The 17,964-nt window shown below is 35.0% G+C and overlaps 1 protein-coding gene and 1 long non-coding RNA gene across 4 annotated transcripts in view; one reads left to right on the top strand and one right to left on the bottom strand.

The window, feature by feature from the left end:
- LOC141454576 (SEC14-like protein 2) overlaps positions 1-17,964 on the top strand; it is a 56,930-nt gene that overhangs the window by 24,037 nt on the left and 14,929 nt on the right. The gene's annotated exons all lie outside the window — the stretch shown is intronic.
- On the bottom strand, positions 7,246-14,312 carry LOC141454600 (uncharacterized). The gene is made up of 2 exons (XR_012458816.1): positions 14,000-14,312; positions 7,246-7,746 (listed from the first exon to the last, which is right to left on the bottom strand). It is a non-coding gene; the product is annotated as an uncharacterized lncRNA (long non-coding RNA).

Genomic DNA, 17,964 nt, shown 5'->3' with positions numbered 1-17,964 from the left:
AAATATTTTTGGTAGGCTTAGCCTTTAAGTTTAGCCTTACAGGAACTGCCTACAATATCTGGCTTTATTCTTAATTGGTGATGAACGTTATGCTAAAAAAAATATCTGCTTGATTCCCTGTGCGGCAGAATAATGGTAGGAAGACAGATTATTCCTTCAAATTCTGTCTCATCGCTTTGCATTAACCATCTTGTGAAATAAGAAATTTGGAGCCTGGATTTGTAAGAAGGGAGAGACCTTACTTCTACTAGAAGGAGAACGTCATGATAACCCTCTGTAGAGCCTGGAAAAAGGGTGCCCTATGGTCTGGATCTTCTTCGTGAAACAGATGATCCTGTACTCTGCGAGGCTATTTGAGATTATTCACTCTTGTAAGGAAGTTAGTTGATGCTCGCCTTTCTCTCCCTTCTCAAGTTCTCGCCTTGTCTTTTTGTTTCTCACTTGCTAAGTTCTAATAACCTTTTATTGCTGTAAGTCACTATTATATCCTACAATCATGTTATATTACAAAAGTAAAACTTGCTTTATTCTTTAATGATTACCAATCTTAGCAAAAGCCAATTCAATTAAAGCTTATAAATTACTGATCATATTGCAAATTATTTGCAATAATAGCAGAGTTTGCTAATATTATGCTATAATTATTTTTTCTAATTGTTCTAAAGTTGAGACGTTGTTACCAGGTTATAATCAATGTTGAATGTAGTTAGTTTATTTCAAGGTTTCCCGGCTCTTTATACTTGTATATTTTTTTATTATTTTGCAACAATTGTAGTGGTTTATGTTTTGTTAGATCTAGAGATCAGAGCACAAGTAATTTTGGCTTGTATAAGACATTACTAAATAATTACAAACCAAGTAAATTAACTGAACATCAAATAAAATCCAAGGCTAGGCCAGGAGTTGAACCAACTAACCAACAGTACATCTTAGCTATGCGGATCTAGCCTATAACCGCTCGGCTCCATTTTAGTAACTTCTTATACGAGCGTCGTTTGAAAAGTCAGTGCAAAAATAAAAACTACTTAATTTTTTGGGGTAAACCTTTTTTATTTTTCAACATAGTCGCCTTTTAGGCTTATACACTTCGTCCAACGCTGCTCCAGTTTGTTGATCCCTTCCGAATAATAGGATTTGTCCAAGTCTGAAAAATAGACATTCGTTTCTGCGACCACCTCCTCGTTTGAATAAAATCTTTTTCCCGCCAGCCATTTCTTTATATTGGGGAACAAATAGTAGTCCGAGGGAGCCAAGTCTGGTGAATAGGGGGGATGTGAAACGAGTTGGAACCCTATTTCCATTAATTTTGCGACCACAACTGCTGAGGTGTGAGCTGGTGCGTTGTCGTGATGGAAAAGGACTTTTTTGTGGGCCAATCGTGGGCGTTTTTCTTGCAGCTCGGTTTTCAAACGGTCCAATAACGATGAATAATATGCACCTGTAATAGTTTTACCCTTTTCCAGATAGTCGATGAGGATTATTCCTTGCGAATCCCAAAAGACAGTCACCATAATCTTTCCGGCCGAAGGAACGGTCTTCGCCTTTTTTGGCGCAGATTCCCCCCCTTGGTAACCCATTGTTTAGATTGTTCTTTGGTCTCAGGAGTGTAGTGATGTATCCATGTTTCATCCACAGTGACGAAACGACGCTTAAAGTCCTGCGGATTCTTCTGGAACAGCTGCAAACCGTCCTTGCAACACTTCACACGATTTCGTTTTTGGTCAAGCGTGAGCAACCGCGGCACCCATCTTGCGGATAGCTTTGTCATGTCCAAATGTTGATACAAAATATTATGTACCCGTTCATTCGAGATGCCCACAGCACTAGCAATCTCACGCACCTTCACTCTTCTGTCATCCATCACCATATCATGGATTTTATCAATGATTCTGGAATAGTAACCTCAACAGGGCGTCCAGAACGTTCAGCGTCACTTGTGCCCATATGGCCACTCCGAAAATTTTGAAACCTCTTATAAACTGTTCTAATCGAAGGTGCAGAGTCACCATAATGTTTATCAAGCTTCTCTTTAGTCTCCTGAGGCGTTTTGCCTTTCATAAAGTAGTGTTTAATCAACACACGAAATTCTTTTTCGTCCATTTTTTGAAAATCACTCGACTTCCTCGATTCAAACGAATGCCAAACACAAAGAAATAGACCGATCTGGCTGAAACTTGGTGTGTGTTCTTCCAAGAGTTGCTACTAACTAAACATAACCTCGATACGCGCCAGTAGTGCTATCTCTCTGACTTTGCACGGACTTTTCAAACGACCCTCGTAAAAGTAGAAGAAGAATTTAAGTGGGCAGCAGATGCAAAATCAAACTTTGTTCGCTTTTGAATTATTTACTACATTTCCTTAAACATTTTCACTGCATTTAATATGAACTATCTGTAAAAATAAATCTCTATATCATCATCTAATTGACTGCTCTTCAGATTATCAATTAAAAAAATAACTCCTTATCATTTTAATCAACTACTTTTCAGATTATTCTGTTAGAAAACACAAGACAAATAATTGGCACTTAAAGAAAGACTAAGTAGATAAATACTGTGTAAATTGCACCTAGAATATGAAAGAATCATGCGCATAGATTAGTGACACGTGGATATTCACTCAATGGTTGGCTATTAGACCAAGATCTAGCTGACACGCAATCTGTCATGCCCCACGTAACAGCTGTGAGCTCGTAAATGAATGTTATTCATAAATACTGTATAATACTAGAGTATTTATTTATTGTTTGGGCAGCCATTAGCGGGCTAAATTTCTAGTTTTTTTTTTAAATATCTTTATTTTGCAGAATAATTTTCATTTTACAATTAAAATTAAAATGTGCATCCTGTCTTGATTCCCTGACTTAACTTCCTCATGCTGCGCTAGTGAGAGAAGGAATCGTAATCGCACAGATTTCCGTTTTGGACTTTTAACTAAAACCACTCGTTTTTAGGTAGCCCCTGAATCCAATAAAGTGTTTTTTTTTTTTTTACAATTTTGTTCCTTTTTGGATTTCTATATATCCATTACAGTATTGTATAAAGTCCAAGGTTTCCAAATTCCCTTTAGATTATTCCATCCATTAAACAGGGTGTCCTCCTCCAAAGTAAACTGAATCTGGAATTAGCGAAATAAGTATATACTGACTTTAATAGTGATTTTCTCGTAACGTGAAGTGGGATTTACCATTTCTCCTAAGGATTTTGGCATCCCTGCGGTTATCCCAGTCTCTTATCACACCACGAACAACATTTTAGTAACATTATAAACGCACTTATAATCCGCATAAAGCCTATATATAGTTGATCTGGGCAACTGTTCAGGTAGCCCATAGATTTACTTTCAGGTGTACCACACATATCCACGCGTTTGAACACTTGACGTCTTCAATCCAAAACCAAACCCTTGGCTCTTAAGAGAGGCTCAATAGAACTTATAGATCGCATATTGGGCTTTTTGCCGCCACTTCTAAACATATCTAATCTCCCCTCAATTCTGATCCTCAAGAATAGTTAAGCTTCCCTATCTTGTGCAAGTGGCAGATCTCCCAAGCGTGTTCTAGTCAGCAAACTACTAATACACTCAGTAGAATCCTAATTCGGGGAAAGATGATCAACTCTCTGCCTAACCTCTTTTACACGTAACCTCATCTTTCCTTGTCCTCCAAGAGCTTCAAGCCCCGAAAGTTGGTGAAAGGATTCCATTTTCATTCGGACTCACGTGATACACGAGAATCAATTTTTTTATGGTCCTTTGTTTCTTCTGCTTTATCCTGGGGACTCTTAAGATCCCAGTTTATAATATAATCATCATTTCTTTGCGTACCAATCATCACTGTCCCTAGCCACTCCAATTGAACATATAAGGTGTTCTTTCACATCTTTCTTTGAGCCCTAGTAATTCTTCATCCGATGAAGATGACGCGGAAGAGTTCTTTGAGTTCCTTGTCTTGCGAATACTAGGCATTTACTTTTCTAAAATTAGCCCACAAATCTTCCCTTAAGCTACGAAAATGACTTCATTTATTAACACGATGTATCTTATATTGTCGATCTCATCCAAACAGGATTGTCTTTTAAATCCAAATGTTTGCTTGCCTGGAGTTATTTCTTTTTTCGAATCGTTGGAAGCCAGCTTTGTTTACATTTAAAAGTAATAATAATTTAAAATGTTTAAACATGGACAAACTTCCTGCGAATGATGTCGAACTACGGGCCATCAGTTCTCTTAAGATTGTATAAGTTTTCGAATTAGAGCACTAGCAAAATGTATCGTAAGCTCGTGATTTGAATTAGCCAAGCCATCATTACGGTCCATTTAAAAATAATAAAATTAAATAATCTACGGTTAAACATTTTTAATTTTATTGTTTACTCCACAATGTAGACAATCGCGTTTTTTTTTAAAAAAAATCATTACACGAAGATAATAATGCAGTTAATATACCTAGCCGATTGACGCAATATTCTCTGCCTAACTATCCGGTTAAAATGCACTTAAATTAAATGTAGTGTTGCATATGATAGCTTTAATAGAGAATGTATTTGCATTATAATTGTATATATTGCAAATGCATCTCTAGGCTTTGAACCGTAGCTCCCCCTTTTAAAGAAAATGATAAATGTTACGTAATATTTAAGTAAAACGAGGTTTTCGATCTTTAGTTCAGTTTTTTGGGTTATTTTTTGAATAAGTTGAGGGATACACATACTGTTAGGCAGTGTACCTATTTACTAGAATTAAACAATAATAATATGCAATAATATTGAATAAAGAAATGAAAAAATATTTGATTGGAAGGATTTCAGTAAAAAACAAACTGCAGCCATCAGTGTCAGCATTATCTAAATTGCGACATTGACCTCGCCAGTGGGTTCCTATGCACGCACAATCACATTCTAGTCTATCACTATAGTTCTCTCTCTCTCTTACTGCTTCAATTATTCCATCATGATCAAGTTTTACTCAACTGATGCTGAATTAGGAAGAATATCTGTACTCAAAGTGCAATCAAGTAGGTTGGGCTAGTTGAAGAGTGAAGTTTTTTGATCTAGGAGGCCCTGGCTGGCTATTGGTTCGACGTTGCGGGAAGGTTCTTTGGGCGCTCTGACATACGAGTTATCTCTGAGCGAAACTGATGGTTATACGAGGGTCGTTTGAAAAGTCCGTGCAAAGTCAGAGAGATAGCACTACTGGCGCGTATCAAGGTTATGTTTAGTTAGTAGCATCTCTTGGAAGAGCACACACCAAGTTTCAGCCAGATTGGTCTATTTCTTTGTGTTTGGCATTCGTTTGAATCGAGGAAGTCGAGTGATTTTCAAAAAATGGACGAAAAAGAATTTCGTGTGTTGATTAAACACTACTTTATGAAAGGCAAAACGCCTGAGGAGACTAAAGAGAAGCTTGATAAACATTATGGTGACTCTGCACCTTCGATTAGAACAGTTTATAAATGGTTTCAAAATTTTCGGAGTGGCCATATGGGCACAAGTGACGCTGAACGTTCTGGACGCCCTGTTGAGGTTACTACTCCAGAAATCATTGATAAAATCCATGATATGGTGATGGATGACAGAAGAGTGAAGGTGCGTGAGATTGCTAGTGCTGTGGGCATCTCGAATGAACGGGTACATAATATTTTGCATCAACATTTGGACATGACAAAGCTATCCGCAAGATGGGTGCCGCGATTGCTCACGCTTGACCAAAAACGAAATCGTGTGAAGTGTTGCAAGGACGGTTTGCAGCTGTTCCAGAAGAATCCGCAGGACTTTAAGCGTCGTTTCGTCACTGTGGATGAAACATGGATACATCACTACACTCCTGAGACCAAAGAACAATCTAAACAATGGGTTACCAAGGGGGAATCTGCGCCAAAAAAGGCGAAGACCGTTCCTTCGGCCGGAAAGATTATGGCGACTGTCTTTTGGGATTCGCAAGGAATAATCCTCATCGACTATCTGAAAAGGGTAAAACTATAATAGGTGCATATTATTCATCGTTATTGGACCGTTTGAAAACCGAACTGCAAGAAAAACGGCCACGATTGGCCCACAAAAAAGTCCTTTTCCAACACGACAACTCACCAGCTCACACCTCAGCAGTTGTGGTCGCAAAATTAATGGAAATAGGGTTCCAACTCGTTTCACATCCCCCCTATTCTCCAGACTTGGCTCCCTCGGACTACTATTTGTTCCCCCAATATGAAGAAATGGCTGGCGGGAAAAAGATTTTATTCAAACGAGAAGGTGATTGCAGAAACGAATGGCTATTTTTCAGACTTGGACAAATCCTATTATTCCGAAGGGATCAACAAACTAGAGCAGCGTTGGACGAAGTGTATAAGCCTAAAAGGAGACTATGTTGAAAAATAAAAAAGGTTTACCCCAACAAAATTAAGTAGTTTTTATTTTTGCACGGACTTTTCAAACGACCCTCGTATCTAGGAATATTTCTACCATCATCCGCTGATGGAACTGTGTCAGATAGTCACTGCGGGGGCCAAACAAGTGCTGTACGAAGGCAAAAGTGTAGCCCCATTTTGAGATCTCGCACGGTAAAATGTGTGAGTTTGTGTGAATAGATGAGGTGATGAGCTAGAGTTGGCCTAAATTTTGTCCCAAGTTTGTGAAAACCGTTTTTGACTAAGATGGGGCACTAGCGGGGGAAGTCTACCCTCATTCGTCCCAAAAAAGGTTTTAGTTCTTCGAGCATAAAATCTAAATATCTTAGCAAATCGTAGAACCTATTTTCAAGAAAACTTTGGAAAAAAAAAAAGAAAAGTGAGGCACCCGCACACAGTGGCACTGTTGAGTGGTTTTGGTCGTTAAGATATAGCCCCAGGTCTCATGATGTGGGTACTAAATCGAAATTTAAAGCTGCAGCTTTCTGGGATTTTTAGTTTTTTTTTTTTTTTTTTTTTTAAATATTTTGTAGAAACACACCACACTTTGGTCAAATTATTTTTCTAATCTACTTCCTTTCTCTTAAAGCGGATATTTTCGTAGAAAAAAAACCCCAAGTTTTAATAGAAGTGGTGGGAAAAAATACTGAAATAAAATAAAAGACAAATTAGCTTTGTTAGTTAAGTAAACAGAAGATTACCTTGAGGAGACCTTAGCTATTTATGCGACTATACGTCCTTAAAAAACCAGATCTAAAACCGAACCAGGTGTACTGTGAATTCAATAATCTCGAGCAAGCAATTTATTTATAGACTGGTAGTAATGGAATAAAATTCACATATATTTAGCTGCAGTTTATTTCAAAATTCTAAATGATAATATACATCAAAAATTTGAGATTTTGATAACCGTTGAATTAGGCTTCCTCCTTGATTGAACCAAGTTCAACGTTATTTGGAGAGTGTACTTAAAGATTATGTTCGGAAATCTATTAAAATAAGATTATTTTTTTAAAGAATAGTTCAAATAAACGAGTGAATTCAACTAACAATAGTGAATCTCATCAAACAATTGAAAAAAAAAAAAAACATAAAATAGTAATAACACAAGTAATAAGATACATAGGGAAGGGATTAGCTATGCGCTTAGCGTATTGGACTCCCACGCGGAGGTCCCGGGTTCGAATCCAGCTGCTGACCCTTAGATTTTCTCTTCCTAGGAGCTTCTTACAGCTCATTGTCCGGTGATGGACAGTGCTGTCTGTAACGAGAGAACTCTTTCCGGAGGTCGACAGGGCACTGAAAAAAGCTCCGGGTGCCAATAACCTTGGATGTTGACGCGCCTTAAACATTAAAAAAAAAAAAAATAAGGTACATAAAAATACATAATAAATTCAGTAATAAAAATAATTATCCATAGAATTTAAAAAAAATCATAAATATTTGAATTTTGCCACTTTAAAATGTAAAAAATAAAACACCTAATATTATAAATTCAATTTGAATGATATTGAGCAGAATCAAAAGTTATCAAAATGGAAACAAATTAAAAATTCTTAACTCTTTAATATTTGAGGTTATAAAAAAATCAAAACTGTTCAATACAATGGCCAGCGTAACGATTTATATTGAGGACATACAGATGGTATGTGGGTCACCACCGACTTTTGAAGTGAACTGATCATAAAAGACAGCTTAGATCTCCAATATTATTATGTTGCATCTCGTATTTCGCCGGAACTAGTTTTGGCCACACAGTTTGATATTATACAGTGGCAGTGGCTTTATCTTCAGCCTGGTATTGTAAACAACTTTGTAGTTGTACTTTTCCATTGCCGGGACGATTTTATAGTACTCCAAAACTGGTCCTGGGTAACTGTCGAACTCTGAGGAAAAAAAATCATTACTTGAGGGATGTATTATTCATATTTAGAGGCTGTTATTGATCGTGTCCCTTGGGTGCAGCCATTCTGTATAAGTGCATTATTCATTCTTAAAGTAGCAGAGCTTCGGCCAGAATTCTACACGTTTCCTCATAGATCTTTAATAATTTAAAAGAAAATGTTAAGAGCACTTTTGGATTTAATCTAGAATATTAGAAATATTTCAAGGAGATAATGGGCTCTGGCTCGTGGCAGTTTGCATCCTGGAATTTATCGCTACTGATATTAATTAAGTTCTAGTAATTATTCGACCATCCTAGAGAATTGTAGGCCATGTTCAGCCAATGATTTGATTAAAATGACGTAATAAATTACCTGTGTTTATTATAAGGTGGTTTATTATGAATTATTATAATAATTTACATAAGTTATTTATACATAAAGAAAAAAAAGATATTAAAAATAATTCAATGCTTTATTGTGTTCAATTAAGTTTCTCTTTCTCCGGCTTTATGCCGGAACTACCGATAAGAAGTCGAGGATTCATACGTTTACCTTCTATTTCTATCTCTTACACACCTAGATTACTTCTCACTTCCATATTTTGTGCTCAAAATATAACGCACTCATCATTGTTCCAACAGAGCCTCTGACTGGATTATGATTGTTCTGGTTTGCGTTGTTTTTCTGGCATTCCAACAGAATTCAAAAACAAACTGATTTGTTATCTTCTAAGAGCAGTCATCTGAAGAATTCAAATCATGTCAGGGACATGCGCAGTAGGTTGAACTCATTTGCTTCATGTATAGGAAGGTTTCCAAAGTTATTTATTTATTTATTTTATTATTTTTAACGAAAATTAAAATTCAAACCAGAACAGGTATTGCGTATACGAGAGCTAAATAATCATAAGCCAATTTAGTAACCAACTTTCAGTTGATTTATAAGTTGATCAAAATGGCACTGACCGAAACAATAACCTTCAGTTAAAGAAAACATTACCTTCCTCTTTTACCTACTGTTCTTTATTTTTAGAAAGTTACTACAACAATGGGAGAAGCTAAAGCCGTTATTGGCTTGAAGACATTATTCTGTAAGGAAGTTTCACTTTTGGTCTTCCTTCATTTTTCTCATCCTTTACAAAACCTTTTTATAATGCCCTCTTCCACATACTTTATGTACTACCTATATGAATTGTTCCACTTTTAAACAGTTATCTGCACAGAATATGGTGGGTTCTATTTCTTTCTATTTAATGGAGATATTTTATTTTTTGTATCCTAATTTTGTTTATGTCAAAGTAAGATGAAGGTCACATCGGTTGAATTTTTTATATATTTATATAAACTAATTAGGTATAAATAAAAAACATTGCCACTAAAATTTTTGTGGTTGGTAGGTAATGAAGTAACTGCCGTAACAAAAACGACCTTTTGTGGGTGGTGGTTACCTTTTACTATTTTCGAGGCGTAATATTTCACGTTATCATTGGAATATATTTAGTAATTTTGTTTTTCTGTAACTTGTTATTACGGCTATAAGAAGAAGTTGGGTACGTATTTTTACAAGAAATAATTGGGAGGTATTTTCTCACTTAAGGAGTTTTACCATTTGCTTTGTCCAGCAATGAATAGACGCTTGCTGTTTCTAAATTACCAACCTCTCCAGCACAAAATACCCCAGGAGACGCGGGTAGTAAAGGAAGGCGGGAATTCTTCTGAATAGCTCCAGGGTTTTCCGCTAGTAGAAGGGAGTGCACTTTCAAAGCCCAGTACAGGATGTCCTTTCTAGGGACCTCCATATCGGCTCAGAATTAGGTAGCAGTAATCCCAGGCTAGAAACCTAGACCGTGGTTCCTCTTCATGACACTATTAGAGTCACGGTAATGAAGAGCAGAACGAGCATGGAGTTAGTAAGGTACTTATAACTATTTTTGTAAGATCATACTTTGGAATGATTATTGCAAGATTCATTGATTGACAATTGTACGATTTTAATGATTGCATAATACAAATCAGGTACGGAACGCATCACTCCTTTTTTGTCTGAAACTTCATTTAAGGAGGAACTAGTTGCTTTAGAACGTGTACATTGATAAAGCTAAGAATTCCAAATTCTATGAAAAATTATATCTTAGATTCTTGTTCATAAAAGTCACGTGTGTTCATATCACATTTCAATTGTTACTATAAGTCACTAATTACATTTTAATCTAAATAAGTGACGGTACAAAGTAATGCTCCTCGAATAGAGAGGGAGAGAGAGATCTTCCACTTGTCTGGAGCTAGAAAACAGAAAGGAATCCTCTGATGGAAATTACGCAGAAATTACTTGGAGTTAGATTATTTATTTTGTAAATTTATTGTTTTATTTGACAATTCTGACCGGAAAAACAAGTTTTGTAAGAAGGTCCAGGCCACATTTTTTGCTCCCTCAACACGTCAAAAATAAATATTGTTGTTAATAATAATAGTAATAAAATTAAAGGACAGTAAAAGGCCTTCCACTTTTTATTCCGAGTAAAGTAGGAGCATTTCAGGACATGTTCGATAATCGATGTATCGTTGTATAACGTCTTTTTTTTTTTAATTCACTTAACGAATTTTTTGCCCAATTAAAAACTCGTTCCAGGTTATATGTTTTTGGCTTCTTGGTTTTGCGTTTACCATATCTTCCTTGATGAGGGAAATTTTTGTATTATACGTATTTTGATTTGTCACAATTTTGTTTTTTCAATTAGAAATAGTTATTTAGCCACCTAAACATAATATTTCTCTTTAAGAATAATTTTAAAAAACAAAATATAGCAGCTCAAAGTTGTGGGATTTTGGGTTGGGAAAGTTCATGTATCACACCCTAAATCGATCCCTACACCCCGGGAAACAGCTCCTATACTGAGTACTCCATCTGCATAGTTCATATTGTAAATTATTCTCTACGGGCTAGGCTTCGTTGCAATTAAATTGTTTATTATTAAATGCTTTAGTTTTTGACGTGAATACGTTTTTAAATTGGCTATCATATGGAGGCAATCCAAAAAACCTAATGATAACAAAATCGGGGTGATACAGTTTGACATTATAGTTTCGAATCTATCGTCTACATCCAAAATTAAATTAGACCACTGGATAGCTAAAGGATCAAAGAATTCATTACGATAAGCGAGGTCTGTGACGCATCGGTGGAGAAGGAAGCGCTGCCATTTTGAGATCATTTTGCTGCGTATCGAGATTTGCAATTTGTATAACTTTTGACTCGGAGAAGCTACGATGTTCGTTTAAGTTTTAATCGTCAGCTGTTGTCACAATCTATCGATTGTATACAAAACATTAGTGTAAAATAGTGACAGTGAATATAATAAGGTGTTAGAATAAAAAAAATATTATCAAAAATATATAATGTCGGCCTATTACGCGTCGAAAAGTCAAAACCAAATACAGAGATCGGTATACACGGTTGGAAAGGGTTTCTCAAGAACAATCGAATGGTAATAATAAAACACCATATGACCGAGTCAAGCTGTGCCGGGAACGTAAAAGAATGAATGCGGCCGAGCGGATCAACGACGACGGTGTCCAGTACATCTGCAGCTGGGTCGGTTGAAATTATGCAAGTGGATGATGAAATCGCTTCTACATCGACAACGGACTGTATATGCATAGATTGTGGTCGATCGTCGATTTGTTTTCCTTGATTTCATTCTAAATACATAAATAAAAATATTTTATATAAAAAATATAACCCGTTAGGTAAACGTATTCACGTACAACACACGGCCGTGTCCATGACACAGTCACAGTGGTTTTTTTGTTTGGACTTTTGGTCTTAGTTCGTAACCTGTAGGTAACTATTAAAATTTTTATTTGTTGAAAAACAGTACAGTTGGACGTGAAAACAGGCTTTTTCATTTTTTAAGTTACTCTAACCAAAAACTGAGCATTCAGACTCTTCGAGGGACATATTACAGAGAAAAAAAATGTTAACCTATATTTAATTTCTTTGATCTGCATACTTCTTTGTTATGAAATTCTAAGTGCAGTACTTTTGCTACAAAATGAAACCTTTAGTTTCCCAGAAGAGAAGGTTATAAACTAGATCAAGAGAAGATAAACGATGTTATGCTGCCTTGCTGTTTTAAAAATATGTTGTGAATCCCAGGAGAAGAACTTCAGTGATTTTTGAAATTGTTGAAGTACTTCCTTTAATGTATTCTTTAGAATCAATCATTAATTATTGATTCAATCAAGACCAGAAGCAACCTCGAACCTCAAGTAACTCGTTTCTAACAGCTAGCTTTCTTCTACATCATCGTAGTCATCTTTAGCCGGTTGTCCTAACTAAATATCCCTCATGTACTTCTTTAATAGCCACTTTGCATCAACTATTTGTACCATTGTCCAAGTAATCTTGCTTGCTTTAAATGAGCGTTTATTTTTTATTCTCCAAAAACAAAATTCTTCTAGCCTTTCTTTCCGTATTTTGGAGTATTATCTATATCTTTAGTAATAATTTTAATTTTTCCAAATTCGGAAAAGTCAATCTCCTACATTACTCTAGCTATGATTACAGACTTTTTTCTCCACTTAATTAATTTTTCTTTCCACGAGGCCCAGATGGCCAGATAGTTATTCAAAACAAACATTTTCAGCTGTTGGTTTTCTGCTTTCTCACGGTTCCAATATTCAGCGAACCTTTACGGGAATTGATTTTCTTTCTTTTTCAGTACTTATGCTAGATATTTTGAGTGGAATTTCTACAACAATACGCCCTTGAAAATAATTATACAATGAAAGTATAGTTGCAGTTAATTGTTCGTTGAAAAAGAGATATTAATATCATTATTGTGTGAACTTTGTAAAAAATATAATAATAAATGTGCATCGTAACTTTATTTTATTGCATTTATTTTTTATTTACTTCATTTTATTTAAATTTGCTTATTGTTGGGAAGGTAATAATTTATTTAATTGGAAGCAATTTTATTTAAATTTCTTTTCATTAAAAAAGTGAATGCGTCATATTCAGATAACCTTTATTCTCTATCTATTATTACTATTATTTTACCTAGAACTTGATGTTTGTCAGGGGGAAAAAAACAAAATATATAAAAAAGTTTAAGCACGTTTTAAAAATCGTGACTAAAGAGAAACTTTGCAGCCATCGTTTCCTTGATATTGTCTAGAGAATTACCTTTACCCAGCATTGGCCCAAGGTCTTGGGTACTTTAATCGTCTTGATCAATAATCATAACTTGAAGTTTAAGTTGACCTTTTAATATTCCAGCTTTTTGGCAAACTTATTCCAATATCCCGGTTTCATATAAAGTTATATCAGTTTTCTTAAAACCTCTAAAAACCCTTGCCTCCCCCCGATAAATAATGATTTTCAGAGAGTTGAGGGCGAAAAGTTGTTCACTATCTTCCTGTTATAGATTGTCATTTCCCAGACAATAATATCTATTGCACTCCAATCGTAGCTTTTACTAGTCAAAACAATCAAATACGAGGCGTGTAAATCTAAATTCTTAGTTTAATGGTGGCAAAGACGAACTTATGATTTCATGATGTTCATATTATGGCTTAGTTCTAGGGTTAGTTTAGGCTTTCTTGTAAGATCTCATTTCGTGTATTGCTTTCACACAATCTACATCGTTAGTGAAAATTAAAAATTAACCAATATTTAGTGTCATAAAATGTGTAGAGTTAATACTTACGATAAATTGAAGTAAGATAAAACTCTTGTTAGGGTTTCACTTCAGATTTTGGTTCACAAATGCAGATAAAAGTGAAATATCACTGATTGTTAAACCAAATTTCTAGATGTATAAAAATGAAGAGTTCCTATGACATAAGTTCTGACATAAGTTAGATGGTCAAACCATATTAATGTAACCATACAAAAGTTATGTAAAAACAAAAAATCATGTTTAAAAAAATTTTAGTATTCAATCAATTTACATAAATATCGATAACTTTTGATGCATTTATTCTACTATGCAAATGACTTGGCTTAAAAATCGATACTATCATAATGACTCAGCGGTATTGCGCTCTCTGAATGGCCCATGTGTGGTAAAGTGGTGGGGGGTTAGCCCCTTCACTTGTATCTTTAATCTTCTGCGCAAATTTGGGTGGAAGGGGCGCAATTAACGAGAAGTTATGAACGTTGTAGTTTTTAAATTTTCATTTTATTGAATTTTCATTCTTTTTACAACAGAGAATTTCGGAAATTCTCAGTCGTTTCAAGATATTGCATACTTTTAACGTCTCCATAAAATTATTCTTGGATATACGCGCCACGTTAGCCGAGCGTTACACTCTATTGTTTGGATGCTTTAAATCGAATTTTTAAAATACATTCTCTTGTTTTCAGATAATTCTGCCATTCAACTGTCAATGGCAAAGAGTTGTTCATTCTTTTTAATATTTTTTTTTCTAAATGGGATTGTTTTTTATTTGTCGTCCATACATTTGAAGCCAACCTTTTGTTGTCAGAAATTACAAAAAAAGCAAAATAATATTTGAGAAACGTAACATTGTCTTTCTCGTGGCAGCTAAATTGGTATTCCTGCTGCTAGTATTGCAAAGTCACTCCACTGTAGCCCACCTGATCTCTACAATCATTTGAAAGTCTAACTTTATCGCAGATTCCTCCCAAATTAAGGTAATAATTTTTTAATAAATAAATAATATATTTTCAAAATCTCAAAACATATACCTACGTATGTCCGGTATTATTTCCATTTTTTAACAGGAAATAAAAAAAAAATCACTAATTAATTTACTAAACGTGATTATATTTATTTTGACTACAAAAAATGAGTAGCCAATTTCACTTTTTCTGGCACTCATATACATACGTAATACATATTATTATTGTATTCATAATTTCAGTATGAGTAAACAGTTAGTTCTGGTATTTGAAAGGATCATGTAATTTCCTGTAGTTGGACAGCTGGTGAGATTAATTTTAGATATAAAACTGTTCTCGCCATCGGCGAATAGAACATATTGCTCTTATAGTAGACCTAGTGCATGCCAATAATTTTTTATCTCTTCCCCAAATGAATTACACGTGTCTACGCATCTAGTTAAATAGAATAATTTCTTCAATATACGAGTATTTGTCACATTCTTGTGTTAATTACTTGTTAAGAAAGATAGGAATTACAAAATATATAAATGGTAACATTTTTATTTAAATCCTATTTTACGAAATTTTCTGATTAGGGCACTTGTGAACAAGACGGTAAATAGATTCTCTCTAAAGTGTCATTTTTGTATAATTTACGGCTTTATCTATTCTGTACTTTTTTTTAAAGAAGTTTTGCTAAAATTACTTCTTTAAAATATTTCCTAACATTTTCTCAAATATTTCTGAGAGATTAGAAGTAAATTTTTAAAGTGCAATTTGTAACCTTTGACTTCCTTATTTTAAGACAATCTACATTAAAAATTGACTACTGGTCAATATAAAAGAGTTTTCAATGAATTAAACAACTTGATAAAACTAACACTGTTGGTGTGCTCGTGAACAAGTTTTCTTGCAAAACAAACGTAATTTCTCGTATGAAGATAAAAGGAATCCTGGAAAATGATATACCGTTAGAAAGCCTACATTAGACAAGGAAACTTTTATAAAAAGTGGCCAGCATCTAGGTCTGATAATGTTCACCATAAGGGCCGAATGAGTTTTCTTCAAAAATTTCGATTACTTTTATTTTTCCAGTTTTCGGAGAAAGATTGAGGCTGTTTGGAGAATGACTTATGCTTCGAAATGGTATCAATTTTTAGAAAATTTATCTGTCTTTCTAACCGTGTCATCAAAATCGAATTCGGACTAAAACTTTCTGAGTAATAACATTTTTATAGCAAAAAAGTAAGGTTTAAAACAAAATTAAGAACAGTGTTAAATATGAAGTTGGCCAATACGTCTTTGAACTCCATTTTAGATGTACTAAACACAGTAGGCCTATGGACATTACTTACTGATTCACCCTGTATATCGTATACTTATAAGATGTATTGCTTCTTTTTTTTTTTTTTTTCTATCATTTTTCTACAAAATACAAAAAAAATATTTAGGCTAGTTTTGGGCTAACTGTGTACAATGTTGGTAAGAATTTAAAATGTCTCAAATTTTAAGAGTTGAAGGAAAATTAGTGAGTTAGAATCTTGTGTGAAAAGCAGTAATAGAAGGTCGGAGGAGTGTTAACCTGTTGCCCTAAATCGGTAGAGAACAGATCTCATGGTAGTAGCGGCAGGAGTATAATCAACCATAAAGGATGGACCCAGATAGGTGATAGTCTCCTTTGGTTAACCGTTACTCGAGTCTTTTCCTTTCTAAATTGTTGGCAAATTTCTCTTTCTGTCTTTTACACTGGAGAAGAGTAGTAAGTATATGGCGTTGAAGTTATACGATAAAGTAGATGTGAAGTTTAGAAAGCTGTGACTTTCAGTGATTCAGAGAGATTAATTTGAATATCTTTGTGACGTCAATCTACGGAGACAAGAAGTGTACTGGCGTTGGAATTCTGTATAAAACAAAACTTTTATCATTCCTTTCGTAATCTGGCCCAGCTAGGTTAGATTCCAAAACAAGTTCACTTCGTCTAGGTGGCTCTTTAAGATAGTGAGACGGCTTCCAGAAGATAGACAGTTCAGCACCGATAAGAGGCCCATCGACACGCGTTTTATAGAGAGGTCGTTCAACTTATCTCTTTCTACTTTGGGGATAAACTTTATCTTAGATTGAATTCTTTTTGTTGACAAAAGTTGAAGTTTTTTGGTGAAAGTGCTATGTTGAGGGCAGTTTTTTACTTTTCTCTTACTACTATGGGAGGAAATATTGAGATCGCGACATATTATCGAGTGTGACGTATACTTTCTCACCCCTACAAACGGTTCCTACTTCCTTCAAATGTTCGATACTATTTCCCTAGCAGTGTCCTGTACAAGATACTGATCAGACTAGAACTCAAATATGGTTCAGGTACATGGTTTTTACCTCTGATATAGATGATAGGAAAATTTTGTAGCCTGTCTGTGATCTGAGGGATACATGTTGAAGATAAAAGAACGTACGCACCTCTTTTAAGAAGCCGTTTTAGCTACTTAAGTTGGTAAAGCTTGGCAGACGGAGTTGGACGATCTATTTAGTCAGCATATCTGGGCAAAATACCCCCAACGAATCAGAAGTCTGGGAAGGCCTGGGGAAAGAAGTCAGAAATCTGTTAGAGATTGAAAGGTTTCAGACTGTCGCAAGTGATTCAGGTGACCAAGGCTCATTTACCAAGGGTACTTTCTAAAACTAATTTCCTAGAACAAAACGTAGGTCGATTATATTAGAATGGGTTTTTGCGAGTTTTGCCGGGGAATGCTTTATTGACAATTCACAATTTGATCACCTAAAACAGAATTATGGGGCACCAAAAGCAGTACTAGCATTCCAAATTTAAAGGAAATCGGATTACGGTAAGAACGTTTCTATAGGAGTAGTTTTCTGAATTTGTAATGTTTTCTCGTAGTTGTTCTCGCAAGAAAGCTGTTCATTTCCTGGAAATGTGTTAGGAAGCTGGAACATAAAGCTAACCGTCGTCTCCACAATCTCTCTTAGGAGGCATAATCGATCTATTAGGAAGATAAATCTAGGCACCCCTCTTTTGACATTTTTTTTTTC

This window comes from Rhodnius prolixus, unplaced genomic scaffold (assembly GCF_049639745.1).
Source record: "Rhodnius prolixus isolate KJV_2025 unplaced genomic scaffold, Rpr scaffold_9, whole genome shotgun sequence".
Classification (NCBI taxonomy): domain Eukaryota; kingdom Metazoa; phylum Arthropoda; class Insecta; order Hemiptera; family Reduviidae; genus Rhodnius; species Rhodnius prolixus.
This window is presented reverse-complemented; position numbering and strand designations above follow the sequence as displayed.